Source organism: Onychostoma macrolepis, chromosome 20 (genome assembly GCF_012432095.1).
Source record: "Onychostoma macrolepis isolate SWU-2019 chromosome 20, ASM1243209v1, whole genome shotgun sequence".
NCBI lineage: Eukaryota > Metazoa > Chordata > Actinopteri > Cypriniformes > Cyprinidae > Onychostoma > Onychostoma macrolepis.
The window spans coordinates 4,368,395-4,392,335 of record NC_081174.1 but is presented as its reverse complement, the minus strand read 5'-3'; the positions used below and the strand labels follow the sequence as shown (position 1 = coordinate 4,392,335).

The following is a 23,941-nucleotide window of genomic DNA, read 5'->3' as shown; positions in this document are numbered from 1 at the left end:
CACTGAACCACCAATGCTCGACAGGCTCGAGAAGATGCGCAAGTCCAGGAGTTCATTTGGAAATGACGCTCTTTCACGAGGGTAATATCGACCAATGCTAAAGTTAAACAACTGAGAGGTAAACTGAACAAGTTCCATAGGCATTTGATGAATAGAAATGGACTAATGAGTCTCTGAACAAAGGTAGCCACACATAAAAGCGATTAAAGAACGATCATGCGAAAATCCTTAGTAGCACGTGGCTGAAAAGGCAAATGAAGCTCCTTTAGGAAAAATTATGCTACACCTTCAGGGGTGGTTTTAAAGAGCAAGACATTTTGATGTAAGGAAAATGCTTCCTGCATTGGCCGAATCGGACCCGGGTCTCCGCGTGGCAGGCGAGAATTCTACCACTGAACCACCAATGCTCGACTCCCACCGGCTAATGCGCAAGGATGGAAATGCAGCTGGAGCTCTTTACAGTTTTTCAGCCGCTTTCCTACATTTCTTGAATCATCTTTAACATTTGCAAACCATTTGACGAACAGAAATGGTCTCATGAGTCTCTGAACAAAGGTAGCCACACATAAAAGCGATTAAAGAACGATCATGCGAAAATCCTTAGTAGCACGTGGCTGAAAAGGCAAATGAAGCTCCTTTAGGAAAAATTATGCTACACCTTCAGGGGTGGTTTTAAAGAGCAAGACATTTTGATGTAAGGGAAAATGCTTCCTGCATTGGCCGGGAATCGGACCCGGGTCTCCCGCGTGGCAGGCGAGAATTCTACCACTGAACCACCAATGCTCGACAGGCTCGAGAAGATGCGCAAGTCCAGGAGTTCATTTGGAAATGACGCCTCTTTCACGAGGGTAATATCGACCAATGCTAAAGTTAAACAACTGAGAGGTAAACTGAACAAGTTCCATAGGCATTTGATGAATAGAAATGGACTAATGAGTCTCTGAACAAAGGTAGCCACACCGCAAAAACGATTAAAGAACGTATCATGCGAAAATCCTTAGTAGCACGTGGCTGAAAAGGCAAATGAAGCTCCTTTAGGAAAAATTATGCTACACCTTCAGGGGTGGTTTTAAAGAGCAAGACATTTTGATGTAAGGGAAAATGCTTCCTGCATTGGCCGGGAATCGGACCGGGTCTCCCGCGTGGCAGGCGAGAATTCTACCACTGAACCACCAATGCTCGACCGGCTCGAGAAGATGCGCAAGTCCAGGAGTTCATTTGGAAATGACGTCTCTTTCACGAGGGTAATATCGACCAATGCTAAAGTTAAACAACTGAGAGGTAAACTGAACAAGTTCCATAGGCATTTGATGAATAGAAATGGACTCATGAGTCTCTGAACAAAGGTAGCCACACCGCAAAAACGATTAAAGAACGTATCATGCGAAAATCCTTAGTAGCACGTGGCTGAAAATGCAAATGAAGCTCCTTTAGGAAAAATTATGCTACACCTTCAGGGGTGGTTTTAAAGAGCAAGACATTTTGATGTAAGGGAAAATGCTTCCTGCATTGGCCGGGAATCGGACCCGGGTCTCCCGCGTGGCAGGCGAGAATTCTACCACTGAACCACCAATGCTCGACCGGCTCGAGAAGATGCGCAAGTCCAGGAGTTCAGGCAGCTGGAGCTGGAGCTGGAGCTGCAGCTGGAGCTCTTTTACAGTTTTTTCAGCCGCTTTCCTACATTTCTTGAATCATCTTTAACATTTGCAAACCATTTGACGAACAGAAATGGTCTCATGAGTCTCTGAACGAGGGGGGCAATAACAAGAGTCAAAGTCATTATCTTCTGTGGCCACCAGCTCCGTAAGAACAACAGTGCACCTGATTTGTCAGGTCTTGCTGGGAAATGTTACCCCGCTCTTCCACCAAGGCACCTGCATGTTCTCAAACACAACTGGTTTGGGGGATGGGGGGCACAGGGTTACATGCTGTTTGACACTGCCATGACAATCAGCGGTCCATCTGTGCCCCTGACGTGCTGTCTTAGGGATCTTACCTTATTGACATTGCAGTTTATCCCACTTTCTTGCAGGTCAGCAGTAACCCTGGACATATTTCCTCTGGTGTTTTTCAGAGACAACAGACAGGTCAGTTTACTGTCATTAGTTATTTTAATACTGACCTTTCTTGCCTGTCGCCTGTAAAGGGTTATTGCCTTCAGGATTTTTTTCAGAAGTGCGTGAGCAGTAATCGCTTTTAATTCATTGAACAAGCATGGAAAAGCATTGTGTAATGTGCTTCGATAAATTATCTGTAAAACGCAGCATCTTGAAAAATGCACTCTTTTGGCTAAGTTTATATATCTATATGTTATATATATGCTCGACTGCCTCAACAAGATGCGCAAGGTTGGAAATGTAGCTGGAACTCCATCGAGCAAGATTCACACACCTTGCTTAAAAGGAGGGTGACCTTGCATCGGCCGGGAATCGTCCATTAACTGGGAATCAGGCTTGAGAAGCCACGCTGAAAAGCAAGTAAAGAACGGATCTCGAGAGAAGCCTTCGTGGCACAATCAAATGAAGCTCTTTCAAGCCAATTACGCTTCAGCCTCAAGTTTCATTTTAAAGATACGCATTTCTGAAGTAACAGAACACGTTGACATGCGGTGGCCGGGAATCGAACCCCGGTCTCCCGCGTGGCAGGCGAGAATTCTACCACTGAACCACCAATGCTCGACAGGCTCGAGAAGATGCGCAAGTCCAGGAGTTCATTTGGAAATGACGTCTCTTTCACGAGGGTAATATCGACCAATGCTAAAGTTAAACAACTGAGAGGTAAACTGAACAAGTTCCATAGGCATTTGATGAATAGAAATGGACTAATGAGTCTCTGAACAAAGGTAGCCACACCGCAAAAACGATTAAAGAACGTATCATGCGAAAATCCTTAGTAGCACGTGGCTGAAAAGGCAAATGAAGCTCCTTTAGGAAAAATTATGCTACACCTTCAGGGGTGGTTTTAAAGAGCAAGACATTTTGATGTAAGGAAAATGCTTCCTGCATTGGCCGGGAATCGGACCGGGTCTCCAGCGTGGCAGGCGAGAATTCTACCACTGAACCACCAATGCTCGACTCCCACCGGCTAATGCGCAAGGATGGAAATGCAGCTGGAGCTCTTTACAGTTTTTCAGCCGCTTTCCTACATTTCTTGAATCATCTTTAACATTTGCAAACCATTTGACGAACAGAAATGGTCTCATGAGTCTCTGAACAAAGGTAGCCACACCGCAAAAACGATTAAAGAACGATCATGCGAAAATCCTTAGTAGCACGTGGCTGAAAAGGCAAATGAAGCTCCTTTAGGAAAAATTATGCTACACCTTCAGGGGTGGTTTTAAAGAGCAAGACATTTTGATGTAAGGAAAATGCTTCCTGCATTGGCCGAATCGGACCCGGTCTCCGCGTGGCAGGCGAGAATTCTACCACTGAACCACCAATGCTCGACTCCCACCGGCTAATGCGCAAGGATGGAAATGCAGCTGGAGCTCTTTACAGTTTTTCAGCCGCTTTCCTACATTTCTTGAATCATCTTTAACATTTGCAAACCATTTGACGAACAGAAATGGTCTCATGAGTCTCTGAACGAGGGGGGCAATAACAAGAGTCAAAGTCGTTATCTTCTGTGGCCACCAGCTCCGTAAGAACAACAGTGCACCTGATTTGTCAGGTCTTGCTGGGAAATGTTACCCCGCTCTTCCACCAAGGCACCTGCATGTTCTCAAACACAACTGGTTTGGGGGATGGGGGGCACAGGGTTACATGCTGTTTGACACTGCCATGACAATCAGCGGTCCATCTGTGCCCCTGACGTGCTGTCTTAGGGATCTTACCTTATTGACATTGCAGTTTATCCCACTTTCTTGCAGGTCAGCAGTAACCCTGGACATATTTCCTCTGGTGTTTTTCAGAGACAACAGACAGGTCAGTTTACTGTCATTAGTTATTTTAATACTGACCTTTCTTGCCTGTCGCCTGTAAAGGGTTATTGCCTTCAGGATTTTTTTCAGAAGTGCGTGAGCAGTAATCGCTTAATTCATTGAACAAGCATGAAAAAGCATTGTGTAATGTGCTTCGATAAATTATCTGTAAAACGCAGCATCTTGAAAAATGCACTCTTTTGGCTAAGTTTATATATCTATATGTTATATATATGCTCGACCGGCTCGAGAAGATGCGCAAGTCCAGGAGTTCAGGCAGCTGGAGCTGGAGCTGCAGCTGGAGCTCTTTTACAGTTTTTTCAGCCGCTTTCCTACATTTCTTGAATCATCTTTAACATTTGCAAACCATTTGACGAACAGAAATGGTCTCATGAGTCTCTGAACAAAGGTAGCCACACATAAAAGCGATTAAAGAACGTATCATGCGAAAATCCTTAGTAGCACGTGGCTGAAAAGGCAAATGAAGCTCCTTTAGGAAAAATTATGCTACACCTTCAGGGGTGGTTTTAAAGAGCAAGACATTTTGATGTAAGGGAAAATGCTTCCTGCATTGGCCGAATCGGACCCGGTCTCCGCGTGGCAGGCGAGAATTCTACCACTGAACCACCAATGCTCGACCGGCTCGAGAAGATGCGCAAGTCCAGGAGTTCATTTGGAAATGACGTCTCTTTCACGAGGGTAATATCGACCAATGCTAAAGTTAAACAACTGAGAGGTAAACTGAACAAGTTCCATAGGCATTTGATGAATAGAAATGGACTAATGAGTCTCTGAACAAAGGTAGCCACACCGCAAAAACGATTAAAGAACGATCATGCGAAAATCCTTAGTAGCACGTGGCTGAAAAGGCAAATGAAGCTCCTTTAGGAAAAATTATGCTACACCTTCAGGGGTGGTTTTAAAGAGCAAGACATTTTGATGTAAGGAAAATGCTTCCTGCATTGGCCGAATCGGACCCGGTCTCCGCGTGGCAGGCGAGAATTCTACCACTGAACCACCAATGCTCGACTCCCACCGGCTAATGCGCAAGGATGGAAATGCAGCTGGAGCTCTTTTACAGTTTTTTCAGCCGCTTTCCTACATTTCTTGAATCATCTTTAACATTTGCAAACCATTTGACGAACAGAAATGGTCTCATGAGTCTCTGAACAAAGGTAGCCACACATAAAAGCGATTAAAGAACGATCATGCGAAAATCCTTAGTAGCACGTGGCTGAAAAGGCAAATGAAGCTCCTTTAGGAAAAATTATGCTACACCTTCAGGGGTGGTTTTAAAGAGCAAGACATTTTGATGTAAGGGAAAATGCTTCCTGCATTGGCCGGGAATCGGACCGGGTCTCCAGCGTGGCAGGCGAGAATTCTACCACTGAACCACCAATGCTCGACTCCCACCGGCTAATGCGCAAGGATGGAAATGCAGCTGGAGCTCTTTTACAGTTTTTTCAGCCGCTTTCCTACATTTCTTGAATCATCTTTAACATTTGCAAACCATTTGACGAACAGAAATGGTCTCATGAGTCTCTGAACAAAGGTAGCCACACATAAAAGCGATTAAAGAACGATCATGCGAAAATCCTTAGTAGCACGTGGCTGAAAAGGCAAATGAAGCTCCTTTAGGAAAAATTATGCTACACCTTCAGGGGTGGTTTTAAAGAGCAAGACATTTTGATGTAAGGGAAAATGCTTCCTGCATTGGCCGGGAATCGGACCCGGGTCTCCCGCGTGGCAGGCGAGAATTCTACCACTGAACCACCAATGCTCGACCGGCTCGAGAAGATGCGCAAGTCCAGGAGTTCATTTGGAAATGACGTCTCTTTCACGAGGGTAATATCGACCAATGCTAAAGTTAAACAACTGAGAGGTAAACTGAACAAGTTCCATAGGCATTTGATGAATAGAAATGGACTAATGAGTCTCTGAACAAAGGTAGCCACACCGCAAAAACGATTAAAGAACGTATCATGCGAAAATCCTTAGTAGCACGTGGCTGAAAAGGCAAATGAAGCTCCTTTAGGAAAAATTATGCTACACCTTCAGGGGTGGTTTTAAAGAGCAAGACATTTTGATGTAAGGGAAAATGCTTCCTGCATTGGCCGGAATCGGACCCGGTCTCCGCGTGGCAGGCGAGAATTCTACCACTGAACCACCAATGCTCGACTCCCACCGGCTAATGCGCAAGGATGGAAATGCAGCTGGAGCTCTTTTACAGTTTTTTCAGCCGCTTTCCTACATTTCTTGAATCATCTTTAACATTTGCAAACCATTTGACGAACAGAAATGGTCTCATGAGTCTCTGAACAAAGGTAGCCACACATAAAAGCGATTAAAGAACGATCATGCGAAAATCCTTAGTAGCACGTGGCTGAAAAGGCAAATGAAGCTCCTTTAGGAAAAATTATGCTACACCTTCAGGGGTGGTTTTAAAGAGCAAGACATTTTGATGTAAGGGAAAATGCTTCCTGCATTGGCCGGGAATCGGACCCGGGTCTCCCGCGTGGCAGGCGAGAATTCTACCACTGAACCACCAATGCTCGACAGGCTCGAGAAGATGCGCAAGTCCAGGAGTTCATTTGGAAATGACGTCTCTTTCACGAGGGTAATATCGACCAATGCTAAAGTTAAACAACTGAGAGGTAAACTGAACAAGTTCCATAGGCATTTGATGAATAGAAATGGACTAATGAGTCTCTGAACGAGGGGGGCAATAACAAGAGTCAAAGTCGTTATCTTCTGTGGCCACCAGCTCCCGTAAGAACAACAGTGCACCTGATTTGTCAGGTCTTGCTGGGAAATGTTACCCCGCTCTTCCACCAAGGCACCTGCATGTTCTCAAACACAACTGGTTTGGGGGATGGGGGGCACAGGGTTACATGCTGTTTGACACTGCCATGACAATCAGCGGTCCATCTGTGCCCCTGACGTGCTGTCTTAGGGATCTTACCTTATTGACATTGCAGTTTATCCCACTTTCTTGCAGGTCAGCAGTAACCCTGGACATATTTCCTCTGGTGTTTTTCAGAGACAACAGACAGGTCAGTTTACTGTCATTAGTTATTTTAATACTGACCTTTCTTGCCTGTCGCCTGTAAAGGGTTATTGCCTTCAGGATTTTTTTCAGAAGTGCGTGAGCAGTAATCGCTTTTAATTCATTGAACAAGCATGAAAAAGCATTGTGTAATGTGCTTCGATAAATTATCTGTAAAACGCAGCATCTTGAAAAATGCACTCTTTTGGCTAAGTTTATATATCTATATGTTATATATATGCTCGACTGCCTCAACAAGATGCGCAAGGTTGGAAATGTAGCTGGAACTCCTCGAGCAAGATCCACACACCTTGCTTAAAAGGAGGGTGACCTTGCATCGGCCGGGAATCGTCCATTAACTGGGAATCAGGCTTGAGAAGCCACGCTGAAAAGCAAGTAAAGAACGGATCTCGAGAGAAGCCTTCGTGGCACAATCAAATGAAGCTCTTTCAAGCCAATTACGCTTCAGCCTCAAGTTTCATTTTAAAGATACGCATTTCTGAAGTAACAGAACACGTTGACATGCGGTGGCCGGGAATCGAACCCCGGTCTCCGCGTGGGAGGAAAAAAATCCACCTCTGAACCACCAACGCTTTAACCGCCTCGTAGAGGTGCGCATGGTTGCAAACACAGATGTCGCTTTTAAAGTACCAGACATCTGACGTAAAAGTGCGCCGCTACTGCATTGGCCGGGAATCGGACCCGGGTCTCCCGCGTGGCAGGCGAGAATTCTACCACTGAACCACCAATGCTCGACTCCCACCGGCTAATGCGCAAGGATGGAAATGCAGCTGGAGCTCTTTTACAGTTTTTTCAGCCGCTTTCCTACATTTCTTGAATCATCTTTAACATTTGCAAACCATTTGACGAACAGAAATGGTCTCATGAGTCTCTGAACAAAGGTAGCCACACCGCAAAAACGATTAAAGAACGATCATGCGAAAATCCTTAGTAGCACGTGGCTGAAAAGGCAAATGAAGCTCCTTTAGGAAAAATTATGCTACACCTTCAGGGGTGGTTTTAAAGAGCAAGACATTTTGATGTAAGGAAAATGCTTCCTGCATTGGCCGGGAATCGGACCCGGGTCTCCCGCGTGGCAGGCGAGAATTCTACCACTGAACCACCAATGCTCGACAGGCTCGAGAAGATGCGCAAGTCCAGGAGTTCATTTGGAAATGACGTCTCTTTCACGAGGGTAATATCGACCAATGCTAAAGTTAAACAACTGAGAGGTAAACTGAACAAGTTCCATAGGCATTTGATGAATAGAAATGGACTAATGAGTCTCTGAACGAGGGGGGCAATAACAAGAGTCAAAGTCATTATCTTCTGTGGCCACCAGCTCCCGTAAGAACAACAGTGCACCTGATTTGTCAGGTCTTGCTGGGAAATGTTACCCCGCTCTTCCACCAAGGCACCTGCATGTTCTCAAACACAACTGGTTTGGGGGATGGGGGGCACAGGGTTACATGCTGTTTGACACTGCCATGACAATCAGCGGTCCATCTGTGCCCCTGACGTGCTGTCTTAGGGATCTTACCTTATTGACATTGCAGTTTATCCCACTTTCTTGCAGGTCAGCAGTAACCCTGGACATATTTCCTCTGGTGTTTTTCAGAGACAACAGACAGGTCAGTTTACTGTCATTAGTTATTTTAATACTGACCTTTCTTGCCTGTCGCCTGTAAAGGGTTATTGCCTTCAGGATTTTTTTCAGAAGTGCGTGAGCAGTAATCGCTTTTAATTCATTGAACAAGCATGAAAAAGCATTGTGTAATGTGCTTCGATAAATTATCTGTAAAACGCAGCATCTTGAAAAATGCACTCTTTTGGCTAAGTTTATATATCTATATGTTATATATATGCTCGACTGCCTCAACAAGATGCGCAAGGTTGGAAATGTAGCTGGAACTCCCTCGAGCAAGATCCACACACCTTGCTTAAAAGGAGGGTGACCTTGCATCGGCCGGGAATCGTCCATTAACTGGGAATCAGGCTTGAGAAGCCACGCTGAAAAGCAAGTAAAGAACGGATCTCGAGAGAAGCCTTCGTGGCACAATCAAATGAAGCTCTTTCAAGCCAATTACGCTTCAGCCTCAAGTTTCATTTTAAAGATACGCATTTCTGAAGTAACAGAACACGTTGACATGCGGTGGCCGGGAATCGAACCCCGGTCTCCCGCGTGGGAGGAAAAAAATCCACCTCTGAACCACCAACGCTTTAACCGCCTCGTAGAGGTGCGCATGGTTGCAAACACAGATGTCGCTTTTAAAGTACCAGACATCTGACGTAAAAGTGCGCCGCTACTGCATTGGCCGGGAATCGGACCCGGGTCTCCCGCGTGGCAGGCGAGAATTCTACCACTGAACCACCAATGCTCGACAGGCTCGAGAAGATGCGCAAGTCCAGGAGTTCATTTGGAAATGACGTCTCTTTCACGAGGGTAATATCGACCAATGCTAAAGTTAAACAACTGAGAGGTAAACTGAACAAGTTCCATAGGCATTTGATGAATAGAAATGGACTAATGAGTCTCTGAACGAGGGGGGCAATAACAAGAGTCAAAGTCGTTATCTTCTGTGGCCACCAGCTCCCGTAAGAACAACAGTGCACCTGATTTGTCAGGTCTTGCTGGGAAATGTTACCCCGCTCTTCCACCAAGGCACCTGCATGTTCTCAAACACAACTGGTTTGGGGGATGGGGGGCACAGGGTTACATGCTGTTTGACACTGCCATGACAATCAGCGGTCCATCTGTGCCCCTGACGTGCTGTCTTAGGGATCTTACCTTATTGACATTGCAGTTTATCCCACTTTCTTGCAGGTCAGCAGTAACCCTGGACATATTTCCTCTGGTGTTTTTCAGAGACAACAGACAGGTCAGTTTACTGTCATTAGTTATTTTAATACTGACCTTTCTTGCCTGTCGCCTGTAAAGGGTTATTGCCTTCAGGATTTTTTTCAGAAGTGCGTGAGCAGTAATCGCTTTTAATTCATTGAACAAGCATGAAAAAGCATTGTGTAATGTGCTTCGATAAATTATCTGTAAAACGCAGCATCTTGAAAAATGCACTCTTTTGGCTAAGTTTATATATCTATATGTTATATATATGCTCGACTGCCTCAACAAGATGCGCAAGGTTGGAAATATAGCTGGAACTCCCTTCGAGCAAGATCCACACACCTTGCTTAAAAGGAGGGTGACCTTGCATCGGCCGGGAATCGTCCATTAACTGGGAATCAGGCTTGAGAAGCCACGCTGAAAAGCAAGTAAAGAACGGATCTCGAGAGAAGCCTTCGTGGCACAATCAAATGAAGCTCTTTCAAGCCAATTACGCTTCAGCCTCAAGTTTCATTTTAAAGATACGCATTTCTGAAGTAACAGAACACGTTGACATGCGGTGGCGGGAATCGAACCCGGTCTCCAGCGTGGCAGGCGAGAATTCTACCACTGAACCACCAATGCTCGACCGGCTCGAGAAGATGCGCAAGTCCAGGAGTTCAGGCAGCTGGAGCTGGAGCTGCAGCTGGAGCTCTTTTACAGTTTTTTCAGCCGCTTTCCTACATTTCTTGAATCATCTTTAACATTTGCAAACCATTTGACGAACAGAAATGGTCTCATGAGTCTCTGAACAAAGGTAGCCACACATAAAAGCGATTAAAGAACGTATCATGCGAAAATCCTTAGTAGCACGTGGCTGAAAAGGCAAATGAAGCTCCTTTAGGAAAAATTATGCTACACCTTCAGGGGTGGTTTTAAAGAGCAAGACATTTTGATTTAAGGGAAAATACTTCCTGCATTGGCCGGGAATCGGACCCGGGTATCCCGCGTGGCAGGCGAGAATTCTACCACTGAACCACCAATGCTCGACCGGCTCGAGAAGATGCGCAAGTCCAGGAGTTCATTTGGAAATGACGTCTCTTTCACGAGGGTAATATCGACCAATGCTAAAGTTAAACAACTGAGAGGTAAACTGAACAAGTTCCATAGGCATTTGATGAATAGAAATGGACTAATGAGTCTCTGAACAAAGGTAGCCACACATAAAAGCGATTAAAGAACGTATCATGCGAAAATCCTTAGTAGCACGTGGCTGAAAAGGCAAATGAAGCTCCTTTAGGAAAAATTATGCTACACCTTCAGGGGTGGTTTTAAAGAGCAAGACATTTTGATGTAAGGGAAAATGCTTCCTGCATTGGCGGGAATCGGACCGGGTCTCCAGCGTGGCAGGCGAGAATTCTACCACTGAACCACCAATGCTCGACAGGCTCGAGAAGATGCGCAAGTCCAGGAGTTCATTTGGAAATGACGTCTCTTTCACGAGGGTAATATCGACCAATGCTAAAGTTAAACAACTGAGAGGTAAACTGAACAAGTTCCATAGGCATTTGATGAATAGAAATGGACTAATGAGTCTCTGAACAAAGGTAGCCACACATAAAAGCGATTAAAGAACGATCATGCGAAAATCCTTAGTAGCACGTGGCTGAAAAGGCAAATGAAGCTCCTTTAGGAAAAATTATGCTACACCTTCAGGGGTGGTTTTAAAGAGCAAGACATTTTGATGTAAGGAAAATGCTTCCTGCATTGGCCGAATCGACCCGGGTCTCCGCGTGGCAGGCGAGAATTCTACCACTGAACCACCAATGCTCGACTCCCACCGGCTAATGCGCAAGGATGGAAATGCAGCTGGAGCTCTTTACAGTTTTTCAGCCGCTTTCCTACATTTCTTGAATCATCTTTAACATTTGCAAACCATTTGACGAACAGAAATGGTCTCATGAGTCTCTGAACGAGGGGGGCAATAACAAGAGTCAAAGTCGTTATCTTCTGTGGCCACCAGCTCCGTAAGAACAACAGTGCACCTGATTTGTCAGGTCTTGCTGGGAAATGTTACCCCGCTCTTCCACCAAGGCACCTGCATGTTCTCAAACACAACTGGTTTGGGGGATGGGGGGCACAGGGTTACATGCTGTTTGACACTGCCATGACAATCAGCGGTCCATCTGTGCCCCTGACGTGCTGTCTTAGGGATCTTACCTTATTGACATTGCAGTTTATCCCACTTTCTTGCAGGTCAGCAGTAACCCTGGACATATTTCCTCTGGTGTTTTTCAGAGACAACAGACAGGTCAGTTTACTGTCATTAGTTATTTTAATACTGACCTTTCTTGCCTGTCGCCTGTAAAGGGTTATTGCCTTCAGGATTTTTTTCAGAAGTGCGTGAGCAGTAATCGCTTTTAATTCATTGAACAAGCATGAAAAAGCATTGTGTAATGTGCTTGATAAATTATCTGTAAAACGCAGCATCTTGAAAAATGCACTCTTTTGGCTAAGTTTATATATCTATATGTTATATATATGCTCGACTGCCTCAACAAGATGCGCAAGGTTGGAAATGTAGCTGGAACTCCCTCGAGCAAGATTCACACACCTTGCTTAAAAGGAGGGTGACCTTGCATCGGCCGGGAATCGTCCATTAACTGGGAATCAGGCTTGAGAAGCCACGCTGAAAAGCAAGTAAAGAACGGATCTCGAGAGAAGCCTTCGTGGCACAATCAAATGAAGCTCTTTCAAGCCAATTACGCTTCAGCCTCAAGTTTCATTTTAAAGATACGCATTTCTGAAGTAACAGAACACGTTGACATGCGGTGGCCGGGAATCGAACCCCGGTCTCCCGCGTGGCAGGCGAGAATTCTACCACTGAACCACCAATGCTCGACCGGCTCGAGAAGATGCGCAAGTCCAGGAGTTCATTTGGAAATGACGCTCTTTCACGAGGGTAATATCGACCAATGCTAAAGTTAAACAACTGAGAGGTAAACTGAACAAGTTCCATAGGCATTTGATGAATAGAAATGGACTAATGAGTCTCTGAACAAAGGTAGCCACACCGCAAAAACGATTAAAGAACGATCATGCGAAAATCCTTAGTAGCACGTGGCTGAAAAGGCAAATGAAGCTCCTTTAGGAAAAATTATGCTACACCTTCAGGGGTGGTTTTAAAGAGCAAGACATTTTGATGTAAGGGAAAATGCTTCCTGCATTGGCCGGGAATCGGACCCGGGTCTCCCGCGTGGCAGGCGAGAATTCTACCACTGAACCACCAATGCTCGACTCCCACCGGCTAATGCGCAAGGATGGAAATGCAGCTGGAGCTCTTTTACAGTTTTTTCAGCCGCTTTCCTACATTTCTTGAATCATCTTTAACATTTGCAAACCATTTGACGAACAGAAATGGTCTCATGAGTCTCTGAACAAAGGTAGCCACACCGCAAAAACGATTAAAGAACGTATCATGCGAAAATCCTTAGTAGCACGTGGCTGAAAAGGCAAATGAAGCTCCTTTAGGAAAAATTATGCTACACCTTCAGGGGTGGTTTTAAAGAGCAAGACATTTTGATGTAAGGGAAAATGCTTCCTGCATTGGCCGGGAATCGGACCCGGGTCTCCCGCGTGGCAGGCGAGAATTCTACCACTGAACCACCAATGCTCGACAGGCTCGAGAAGATGCGCAAGTCCAGGAGTTCATTTGGAAATGACGTCTCTTTCACGAGGGTAATATCGACCAATGCTAAAGTTAAACAACTGAGAGGTAAACTGAACAAGTTCCATAGGCATTTGATGAATAGAAATGGACTAATGAGTCTCTGAACGAGGGGGGCAATAACAAGAGTCAAAGTCATTATCTTCTGTGGCCACCAGCTCCCGTAAGAACAACAGTGCACCTGATTTGTCAGGTCTTGCTGGGAAATGTTACCCCGCTCTTCCACCAAGGCACCTGCATGTTCTCAAACACAACTGGTTTGGGGGATGGGGGGCACAGGGTTACATGCTGTTTGACACTGCCATGACAATCAGCGGTCCATCTGTGCCCCTGACGTGCTGTCTTAGGGATCTTACCTTATTGACATTGCAGTTTATCCCACTTTCTTGCAGGTCAGCAGTAACCCTGGACATATTTCCTCTGGTGTTTTTCAGAGACAACAGACAGGTCAGTTTACTGTCATTAGTTATTTTAATACTGACCTTTCTTGCCTGTCGCCTGTAAAGGGTTATTGCCTTCAGGATTTTTTTCAGAAGTGCGTGAGCAGTAATCGCTTTTAATTCATTGAACAAGCATGAAAAAGCATTGTGTAATGTGCTTCGATAAATTATCTGTAAAACGCAGCATCTTGAAAAATGCACTCTTTTGGCTAAGTTTATATATCTATATGTTATATATATGCTCGACTGCCTCAACAAGATGCGCAAGGTTGGAAATGTAGCTGGAACTCCTCGAGCAAGATCCACACACCTTGCTTAAAAGGAGGGTGACCTTGCATCGGCCGGAATCGCCCATTAACTGGGAATCAGGCTTGAGAAGCCACGCTGAAAAGCAAGTAAAGAACGGATCTCGAGAGAAGCCTTCGTGGCACAATCAAATGAAGCTCTTTCAAGCCAATTACGCTTCAGCCTCAAGTTTCATTTTAAAGATACGCATTTCTGAAGTAACAGAACACGTTGACATGCGGTGGCCGGGAATCGAACCCGGTCTCCAGCGTGGCAGGCGAGAATTCTACCACTGAACCACCAATGCTCGACCGGCTCGAGAAGATGCGCAAGTCCAGGAGTTCATTTGGAAATGACGCTCTTTCACGAGGGTAATATCGACCAATGCTAAAGTTAAACAACTGAGAGGTAAACTGAACAAGTTCCATAGGCATTTGATGAATAGAAATGGACTAATGAGTCTCTGAACAAAGGTAGCCACACATAAAAGCGATTAAAGAACGTATCATGCGAAAATCCTTAGTAGCACGTGGCTGAAAAGGCAAATGAAGCTCCTTTAGGAAAAATTATGCTACACCTTCAGGGGTGGTTTTAAAGAGCAAGACATTTTGATGTAAGGGAAAATGCTTCCTGCATTGGCGGGAATCGGACCCGGGTCTCCCGCGTGGCAGGCGAGAATTCTACCACTGAACCACCAATGCTCGACAGGCTGGAGAAGATGCGCAAGTCCAGGAGTTCATTTGGAAATGACGTCTCTTTCACGAGGGTAATATCGACCAATGCTAAAGTTAAACAACTGAGAGGTAAACTGAACAAGTTCCATAGGCATTTGATGAATAGAAATGGACTAATGAGTCTCTGAACAAAGGTAGCCACACATAAAAGCGATTAAAGAACGATCATGCGAAAATCCTTAGTAGCACGTGGCTGAAAAGGCAAATGAAGCTCCTTTAGGAAAAATTATGCTACACCTTCAGGGGTGGTTTTAAAGAGCAAGACATTTTGATGTAAGGGAAAATGCTTCCTGCATTGGCCGGGAATCGGACCCGGGTCTCCCGCGTGGCAGGCGAGAATTCTACCACTGAACCACCAATGCTCGACTCCCACCGGCTAATGCGCAAGGATGGAAATGCAGCTGGAGCTCTTTTACAGTTTTTTCAGCCGCTTTCCTACATTTCTTGAATCATCTTTAACATTTGCAAACCATTTGACGAACAGAAATGGTCTCATGAGTCTCTGAACAAAGGTAGCCACACCGCAAAAACGATTAAAGAACGTATCATGCGAAAATCCTTAGTAGCACGTGGCTGAAAAGGCAAATGAAGCTCCTTTAGGAAAAATTATGCTACACCTTCAGGGGTGGTTTTAAAGAGCAAGACATTTTGATGTAAGGGAAAATGCTTCCTGCATTGGCCGGGAATCGGACCCGGGTCTCCCGCGTGGCAGGCGAGAATTCTACCACTGAACCACCAATGCTCGACTCCCACCGGCTAATGCGCAAGGATGGAAATGCAGCTGGAGCTCTTTTACAGTTTTTTCAGCCGCTTTCCTACATTTCTTGAATCATCTTTAACATTTGCAAACCATTTGACGAACAGAAATGGTCTCATGAGTCTCTGAACAAAGGTAGCCACACCGCAAAAACGATTAAAGAACGTATCATGCGAAAATCCTTAGTAGCACGTGGCTGAAAAGGCAAATGAAGCTCCTTTAGGAAAAATTATGCTACACCTTCAGGGGTGGTTTTAAAGAGCAAGACATTTTGATGTAAGGGAAAATGCTTCCTGCATTGGCCGAATCGGACCCGGGTCTCCGCGTGGCAGGCGAGAATTCTACCACTGAACCACCAATGCTCGACAGGCTCGAGAAGATGCGCAAGTCCAGGAGTTCATTTGGAAATGACGCTCTTTCACGAGGGTAATATCGACCAATGCTAAAGTTAAACAACTGAGAGGTAAACTGAACAAGTTCCATAGGCATTTGATGAATAGAAATGGACTAATGAGTCTCTGAACGAGGGGGGCAATAACAAGAGTCAAAGTCATTATCTTCTGTGGCCACCAGCTCCGTAAGAACAACAGTGCACCTGATTTGTCAGGTCTTGCTGGGAAATGTTACCCCGCTCTTCCACCAAGGCACCTGCATGTTCTCAAACACAACTGGTTTGGGGGATGGGGGGCACAGGGTTACATGCTGTTTGACACTGCCATGACAATCAGCGGTCCATCTGTGCCCCTGACGTGCTGTCTTAGGGATCTTACCTTATTGACATTGCAGTTTATCCCACTTTCTTGCAGGTCAGCAGTAACCCTGGACATATTTCCTCTGGTGTTTTTCAGAGACAACAGACAGGTCAGTTTACTGTCATTAGTTATTTTAATACTGACCTTTCTTGCCTGTCGCCTGTAAAGGGTTATTGCCTTCAGGATTTTTTTCAGAAGTGCGTGAGCAGTAATCGCTTTTAATTCATTGAACAAGCATGAAAAAGCATTGTGTAATGTGCTTCGATAAATTATCTGTAAAACGCAGCATCTTGAAAAATGCACTCTTTTGGCTAAGTTTATATATCTATATGTTATATATATGCTCGACTGCCTCAACAAGATGCGCAAGGTTGGAAATGTAGCTGGAACTCCCTCGAGCAAGATCCACACACCTTGCTTAAAAGGAGGGTGACCTTGCATCGGCCGGGAATCGTCCATTAACTGGGAATCAGGCTTGAGAAGCCACGCTGAAAAGCAAGTAAAGAACGGATCTCGAGAGAAGCCTTCGTGGCACAATCAAATGAAGCTCTTTCAAGCCAATTACGCTTCAGCCTCAAGTTTCATTTTAAAGATACGCATTTCTGAAGTAACAGAACACGTTGACATGCGGTGGCCGGGAATCGAACCCCGGTCTCCCGCGTGGGAGGAAAAAAATCCACCTCTGAACCACCAACGCTTTAACCGCCTCGTAGAGGTGCGCATGGTTGCAAACACAGATGTCGCTTTTAAAGTACCAGACATCTGACGTAAAAGTGCGCCGCTACTGCATTGGCCGGGAATCGGACCCGGGTCTCCCGCGTGGCAGGCGAGAATTCTACCACTGAACCACCAATGCTCGACTCCCACCGGCTAATGCGCAAGGATGGAAATGCAGCTGGAGCTCTTTTACAGTTTTTTCAGCCGCTTTCCTACATTTCTTGAATCATCTTTAACATTTGCAAACCATTTGACGAACAGAAATGGTCTCATGAGTCTCTGAACAAAGGTAGCCACACCGCAAAAACGATTAAAGAACGTATCATGCGAAAATCCTTAGTAGCACGTGGCTGAAAAGGCAAATGAAGCTCCTTTAGGAAAAATTATGCTACACCTTCAGGGGTGGTTTTAAAGAGCAAGACATTTTGATGTAAGGGAAAATGCTTCCTGCATTGGCCGGGAATCGGATCCGGGTCTCCAGCGTGGCAGGCGAGAATTCTACCACTGAACCACCAATGCTCGACAGGCTCGAGAAGATGCGCAAGTCCAGGAGTTCATTTGGAAATGACGTCTCTTTCACGAGGGTAATATCGACCAATGCTAAAGTTAAACAACTGAGAGGTAAACTGAACAAGTTCCATAGGCATTTGATGAATAGAAATGGACTAATGAGTCTCTGAACGAGGGGGGCAATAACAAGAGTCAAAGTCATTATCTTCTGTGGCCACCAGCTCCCGTAAGAACAACAGTGCACCTGATTTGTCAGGTCTTGCTGGGAAATGTTACCCCGCTCTTCCACCAAGGCACCTGCATGTTCTCAAACACAACTGGTTTGGGGGATGGGGGGCACAGGGTTACATGCTGTTTGACACTGCCATGACAATCAGCGGTCCATCTGTGCCCCTGACGTGCTGTCTTAGGGATCTTACCTTATTGACATTGCAGTTTATCCCACTTTCTTGCAGGTCAGCAGTAACCCTGGACATATTTCCTCTGGTGTTTTTCAGAGACAACAGACAGGTCAGTTTACTGTCATTAGTTATTTTAATACTGACCTTTCTTGCCTGTCGCCTGTAAAGGGTTATTGCCTTCAGGATTTTTTTCAGAAGTGCGTGAGCAGTAATCGCTTAATTCATTGAACAAGCATGAAAAAGCATTGTGTAATGTGCTTGATAAATTATCTGTAAAACGCAGCATCTTGAAAAATGCACTCTTTTGGCTAAGTTTATATATCTATATGTTATATATATGCTCGACTGCCTCAACAAGATGCAAGGTTGGAAATGTAGCTGGAACTCCTCGAGCAAGATCACACACCTTGCTTAAAAGGAGGGTGACCTTGCATCGGCCGGAATCGTCCATTAACTGGGAATCAGGCTTGAGAAGCCACGCTGAAAAGCAAGTAAAGAACGGATCTCGAGAGAAGCCTTCGTGGCACAATCAAATGAAGCTCTTTCAAGCCAATTACGCTTCAGCCTCAAGTTTCATTTTAAAGATACGCATTTCTGAAGTAACAGAACACGTTGACATGCGGTGGCGGGAATCGAACCCGGTCTCCAGCGTGGCAGGCGAGAATTCTACCACTGAACCACCAATGCTCGACCGGCTCGAGAAGATGCGCAAGTCCAGGAGTTCATTTGGAAATGACGCTCTTTCACGAGGGTAATATCGACCAATGCTAAAGTTAAACAACTGAGAGGTAAACTGAACAAGTTCCATAGGCATTTGATGAATAGAAATGGACTAATGAGTCTCTGAACGAGGGGGGCAATAACAAGAGTCAAAGTCGTTATCTTCTGTGGCCACCAGCTCCGTAAGAACAACAGTGCACCTGATTTGTCAGGTCTTGCTGGGAAATGTTACCCCGCTCTTCCACCAAGGCACCTGCATGTTCTCAAACACAACTGGTTTGGGGGATGGGGGGCACAGGGTTACATGCTGTTTGACACTGCCATGACAATCAGCGGTCCATCTGTGCCCCTGACGTGCTGTCTTAGGGATCTTACCTTATTGACATTGCAGTTTATCCCACTTTCTTGCAGGTCAGCAGTAACCCTGGACATATTTCCTCTGGTGTTTTTCAGAGACAACAGACAGGTCAGTTTACTGTCATTAGTTATTTTAATACTGACCTTTCTTGCCTGTCGCCTGTAAAGGGTTATTGCCTTCAGGATTTTTTTCAGAAGTGCGTGAGCAGTAATCGCTTAATTCATTGAACAAGCATGAAAAAGCATTGTGTAATGTGCTTCGATAAATTATCTGTAAAACGCAGCATCTTGAAAAATGCACTCTTTTGGCTAAGTTTATATATCTATATGTTATATATATGCTCGACTGCCTCAACAAGATGCAAGGTTGGAAATGTAGTTGAACTCCTCGAGCAAGATCACACACCTTGCTTAAAAGGAGGGTGACCTTGCATCGGCCGGAATCGTCCATTAACTGGGAATCAGGCTTGAGAAGCCACGCTGAAAAGCAAGTAAAGAACGGATCTCGAGAGAAGCCTTCGTGGCACAATCAAATGAAGCTCTTTCAAGCCAATTACGCTTCAGCCTCAAGTTTCATTTTAAAGATACGCATTTCTGAAGTAACAGAACACGTTGACATGCGGTGGCGGGAATCGAACCCGGTCTCCAGCGTGGCAGGCGAGAATTCTACCACTGAACCACCAATGCTCGACCGGCTCGAGAAGATGCGCAAGTCCAGGAGTTCATTTGGAAATGACGCTCTTTCACGAGGGTAATATCGACCAATGCTAAAGTTAAACAACTGAGAGGTAAACTGAACAAGTTCCATAGGCATTTGATGAATAGAAATGGACTAATGAGTCTCTGAACGAGGGGGGCAATAACAAGAGTCAAAGTCATTATCTTCTGTGGCCACCAGCTCCCGTAAGAACAACAGTGCACCTGATTTGTCAGGTCTTGCTGGGAAATGTTACCCCGCTCTTCCACCAAGGCACCTGCATGTTCTCAAACACAACTGGTTTGGGGGATGGGGGGCACAGGGTTACATGCTGTTTGACACTGCCATGACAATCAGCGGTCCATCTGTGCCCCTGACGTGCTGTCTTAGGGATCTTACCTTATTGACATTGCAGTTTATCCCACTTTCTTGCAGGTCAGCAGTAACCCTGGACATATTTCCTCTGGTGTTTTTCAGAGACAACAGACAGGTCAGTTTACTGTCATTAGTTATTTTAATACTGACCTTTCTTGCCTGTCGCCTGTAAAGGGTTATTGCCTTCAGGATTTTTTTCAGAAGTGCGTGAGCAGTAATCGCTTTTAATTCATTGAACAAGCATGAAAAAGCATTGTGTAATGTGCTTCGATAAATTATCTGTAAAACGCAGCATCTTGAAAAATGCACTCTTTTGGCTAAGTTTATATATCTATATGTTATATATATGCTCGACTGCCTCAACAAGATGCGCAAGGTTGGAAATGTAGCTGGAACTCCCTCGAGCAAGATCCACACACCTTGCTTAAAAGGAGGGTGACCTTGCATCGGCCGGGAATCGTCCATTAACTGGGAATCAGGCTTGAGATAACGACTTTGACTCTTGTTATTGCCCCCCCCCCTCGTTCAGAGACTCATTAGTCCATTTATATTCATCAAATGCCTATGGAACTTGTTCAGTTTACCTCTCAGTTGTTTAACTTTAGCATTGGTCGATATTACCCTCGTGAAAGAGACGTCATTTCCAAATGAACTCCTGGACTTGCGCATCTTCTCGAGCCTGTCGAGCATTGGTGGTTCAGTGGTAGAATTCTCGCCTGCCACGCGGGAGACCCGGGTCCGATTCCCGGCCAATGCAGGAAGCATTTTCCCTTACATCAAAATGTCTTGCTCTTTAAAACCACCCCTGAAGGTGTAGCATAATTTTTCCTAAAGGAGCTTCATTTGCCTTTTCAGCCACGTGCTACTAAGGATTTTCGCATGATACGTTCTTTAATCGTTTTTGCGGTGTGGCTACCTTTGTTCAGAGACTCATGAGACCATTTCTGTTCGTCAAATGGTTTGCAAATGTTAAAGATGATTCAAGAAATGTAGGAAAGCGGCTGAAAAAACTGTAAAAGAGCTCCAGCTGCAGCTCCAGCTCCAGCTCCAGCTCCAGCTCCAGCTCCAGCTCCAGCTCCAGCTCCAGCTCCAGCTCCAGCTCCAGCTCCAGCTCCAGCTCCAGCTCCAGCTCCAGCTCCAGCTCCAGCTCCAGCTCCAGCTCCAGCTCCAGCTCCAGCTCCAGCTCCAGCTGCAGCTCCAGCTCCAGCTCCAGCTGCCTGAACTCCTGGACTTGCGCATCTTCTCGAGCCTGTCGAGCATTGGTGGTTCAGTGGTAGAATTCTCGCCTGCCACGCGGGAGACCCGGGTCCGATTCCCGGCCAATGCAGGAAGCATTTTCCCTTACATCAAAATGTCTTGCTCTTTAAAACCACCCCTGAAGGTGTAGCATAATTTTTCCTAAAGGAGCTTCATTTGCCTTTTCAGCCACGTGCTACTAAGGATTTTCGCATGATACGTTCTTTAATCGTTTTTGCGGTGTGGCTACCTTTGTTCAGAGACTCATGAGACCATTTCTGTTCGTCAAATGGTTTGCAAATGTTAAAGATGATTCAAGAAATGTAGGAAAGCGGCTGAAAAAACTATAAAAGAGCTCCAGCTGCAGCTCCAGCTCCAGCTCCAGCTGCCTGAACTCCTGGACTTGCGCATCTTCTCGAGCCGGTCGAGCATTGGTGGTTCAGTGGTAGAATTCTCGCCTGCCACGCGGGAGACCCGGGTCCGATTCCCGGCCAATGCAGGAAGCATTTTCCCTTACATCAAAATGTCTTGCTCTTTAAAACCACCCCTGAAGGTGTAGCATAATTTTTCCTAAAGGAGCTTCATTTGCCTTTTCAGCCACGTGCTACTAAGGATTTTCGCATGATACGTTCTTTAATCGTTTTTGAGGTGTGGCTACCTTTGTTCAGAGACTCATGAGACCATTTCTGTTCGTCAAATGGTTTGCAAATGTTAAAGATGATTCAAGAAATGTAGGAAAGCGGCTGAAAAAACTGTAAAAGAGCTCCAGCTCCAGCTCCAGCTGCCTGAACTCCTGGACTTGCGCATCTTCTCGAGCCGGTCGAGCATTGGTGGTTCAGTGGTAGAATTCTCGCCTGCCACGCGGGAGACCCGGGTCCGATTCCCGGCCAATGCAGGAAGCATTTTCCCTTACATGAAAATGTCTTGCTCTTTAAAACCACCCCTGAAGGTGTAGCATAATTTTTCCTAAAGGAGCTTCATTTGCCTTTTCAGCCACGTGCTACTAAGGATTTTCGCATGATACGTTCTTTAATCGTTTTTGCGGTGTGGCTACCTTTGTTCAGAGACTCATGAGACCATTTCTGTTCGTCAAATGGTTTGCAAATGTTAAAGATGATTCAAGAAATGTAGGAAAGTGGCTGAAAAAACTGTAAAAGAGCTCCAGCTGCATTTCCATCCTTGCGCATTAGCCGCTGGGAGTCGAGGATTGGTGGTTCAGTGGTAGAATTCTCGCCTGCCACGCGGGAGACCCGGGTCCGATTCCCGGCCAATGCAGTAGCTGTGCACTTTTACGTCAGATGTCTGGTACTTTAAAAGCGACATCTGTGTTTGCAACCATGCGCACCTCTACGAGGCGGTTAAAGCGTTGGTGGTTCAGAGGTGGATTTTTTTCCTCCCACGCGGGAGACCGGGGTTCGATTCCCGGCCACCGCATGTCAACGTGTTCTGTTACTTCAGAAATGCGTATCTTTAAAATGAAACTTGAGGCTGAAGCGTAATTGGCTTGAAAGAGCTTCATTTGATTGTGCCACGAAGGCTTCTCTCGAGATCCGTTCTTTACTTGCTTTTCAGCGTGGCTTCTCAAGCCTGATTCCCAGTTAATGGACGATTCCCGGCCGATGCAAGGTCACCCTCCTTTTAAGCAAGGTGTGTGGATCTTGCTCGAGGGAGTTCCAGCTACATTTCCAACCTTGCGCATCTTGTTGAGGCAGTCGAGCATATATATAACATATAGATATATAAACTTAGCCAAAAGAGTGCATTTTTCAAGATGCTGCGTTTTACAGATAATTTATCGAAGCACATTACACAATGCTTTTTCATGCTTGTTCAATGAATTAAAAGCGATTACTGCTCACGCACTTCTGAAAAAAATCCTGAAGGCAATAACCCTTTACAGGCGACAGGCAAGAAAGGTCAGTATTAAAATAACTAATGACAGTAAACTGACCTGTCTGTTGTCTCTGAAAAACACCAGAGGAAATATGTCCAGGGTTACTGCTGACCTGCAAGAAAGTGGGATAAACTGCAATGTCAATAAGGTAAGATCCCTAAGACAGCACGTCAGGGGCACAGATGGACCGCTGATTGTCATGGCAGTGTCAAACAGCATGTAACCCTGTGCCCCCCATCCCCCAAACCAGTTGTGTTTGAGAACATGCAGGTGCCTTGGTGGAAGAGCGGGGTAACATTTCCCAGCAAGACCTGACAAATCAGGTGCACTGTTGTTCTTACGGGAGCTGGTGGCCACAGAAGATAACGACTTTGACTCTTGTTATTGCCCCCTCGTTCAGAGACTCATTAGTCCATTTCTATTCATCAAATGCCTATGGAACTTGTTCAGTTTACCTCTCAGTTGTTTAACTTTAGCATTGGTCGATATTACCCTCGTGAAAGAGACGTCATTTCCAAATGAACTCCTGGACTTGCGCATCTTCTCGAGCCTG

General features: G+C 45.5%; 19 non-coding genes across 19 annotated transcripts; 5 read left to right on the top strand and 14 right to left on the bottom strand.

Annotated features, from left to right (window-relative positions):
- Window positions 1-712: 712 nt before the first annotated feature.
- Window positions 713-783, bottom strand: trnag-gcc (transfer RNA glycine (anticodon GCC)). Its single transcript has one exon. It is a non-coding gene; the product is annotated as a tRNA-Gly (tRNA).
- Window positions 784-1,109: 326 nt separating this feature from the next.
- Window positions 1,110-1,179, bottom strand: trnag-gcc (transfer RNA glycine (anticodon GCC)). The gene has a single exon. It is a non-coding gene; the product is annotated as a tRNA-Gly (tRNA).
- Window positions 1,180-1,505: 326 nt separating this feature from the next.
- On the bottom strand, window positions 1,506-1,576 carry trnag-gcc (transfer RNA glycine (anticodon GCC)). Its single transcript has one exon. It is a non-coding gene; the product is annotated as a tRNA-Gly (tRNA).
- A 4,052-nt stretch (window positions 1,577-5,628) lies between these two features.
- trnag-gcc (transfer RNA glycine (anticodon GCC)) lies at window positions 5,629-5,699 on the bottom strand. Its single transcript has one exon. It is a non-coding gene; the product is annotated as a tRNA-Gly (tRNA).
- Window positions 5,700-6,400: 701 nt separating this feature from the next.
- trnag-gcc (transfer RNA glycine (anticodon GCC)) lies at window positions 6,401-6,471 on the bottom strand. The gene has a single exon. It is a non-coding gene; the product is annotated as a tRNA-Gly (tRNA).
- A 1,175-nt stretch (window positions 6,472-7,646) lies between these two features.
- On the bottom strand, window positions 7,647-7,717 carry trnag-gcc (transfer RNA glycine (anticodon GCC)). Its single transcript has one exon. It is a non-coding gene; the product is annotated as a tRNA-Gly (tRNA).
- Window positions 7,718-8,024: 307 nt separating this feature from the next.
- On the bottom strand, window positions 8,025-8,095 carry trnag-gcc (transfer RNA glycine (anticodon GCC)). The gene has a single exon. It is a non-coding gene; the product is annotated as a tRNA-Gly (tRNA).
- A 1,177-nt stretch (window positions 8,096-9,272) lies between these two features.
- Window positions 9,273-9,343, bottom strand: trnag-gcc (transfer RNA glycine (anticodon GCC)). The gene has a single exon. It is a non-coding gene; the product is annotated as a tRNA-Gly (tRNA).
- Window positions 9,344-10,761: 1,418 nt separating this feature from the next.
- trnag-gcc (transfer RNA glycine (anticodon GCC)) lies at window positions 10,762-10,832 on the bottom strand. The gene has a single exon. It is a non-coding gene; the product is annotated as a tRNA-Gly (tRNA).
- Window positions 10,833-13,008: 2,176 nt separating this feature from the next.
- Window positions 13,009-13,079, bottom strand: trnag-gcc (transfer RNA glycine (anticodon GCC)). Its single transcript has one exon. It is a non-coding gene; the product is annotated as a tRNA-Gly (tRNA).
- Window positions 13,080-13,388: 309 nt separating this feature from the next.
- Window positions 13,389-13,459, bottom strand: trnag-gcc (transfer RNA glycine (anticodon GCC)). The gene has a single exon. It is a non-coding gene; the product is annotated as a tRNA-Gly (tRNA).
- A 1,804-nt stretch (window positions 13,460-15,263) lies between these two features.
- On the bottom strand, window positions 15,264-15,334 carry trnag-gcc (transfer RNA glycine (anticodon GCC)). Its single transcript has one exon. It is a non-coding gene; the product is annotated as a tRNA-Gly (tRNA).
- A 309-nt stretch (window positions 15,335-15,643) lies between these two features.
- Window positions 15,644-15,714, bottom strand: trnag-gcc (transfer RNA glycine (anticodon GCC)). Its single transcript has one exon. It is a non-coding gene; the product is annotated as a tRNA-Gly (tRNA).
- A 1,552-nt stretch (window positions 15,715-17,266) lies between these two features.
- trnag-gcc (transfer RNA glycine (anticodon GCC)) lies at window positions 17,267-17,337 on the bottom strand. The gene has a single exon. It is a non-coding gene; the product is annotated as a tRNA-Gly (tRNA).
- Window positions 17,338-20,944: 3,607 nt separating this feature from the next.
- On the top strand, window positions 20,945-21,015 carry trnag-gcc (transfer RNA glycine (anticodon GCC)). Its single transcript has one exon. It is a non-coding gene; the product is annotated as a tRNA-Gly (tRNA).
- Window positions 21,016-21,514: 499 nt separating this feature from the next.
- trnag-gcc (transfer RNA glycine (anticodon GCC)) lies at window positions 21,515-21,585 on the top strand. Its single transcript has one exon. It is a non-coding gene; the product is annotated as a tRNA-Gly (tRNA).
- A 337-nt stretch (window positions 21,586-21,922) lies between these two features.
- Window positions 21,923-21,993, top strand: trnag-gcc (transfer RNA glycine (anticodon GCC)). The gene has a single exon. It is a non-coding gene; the product is annotated as a tRNA-Gly (tRNA).
- Window positions 21,994-22,318: 325 nt separating this feature from the next.
- Window positions 22,319-22,389, top strand: trnag-gcc (transfer RNA glycine (anticodon GCC)). The gene has a single exon. It is a non-coding gene; the product is annotated as a tRNA-Gly (tRNA).
- A 309-nt stretch (window positions 22,390-22,698) lies between these two features.
- Window positions 22,699-22,769, top strand: trnag-gcc (transfer RNA glycine (anticodon GCC)). Its single transcript has one exon. It is a non-coding gene; the product is annotated as a tRNA-Gly (tRNA).
- Window positions 22,770-23,941: the final 1,172 nt, after the last annotated feature.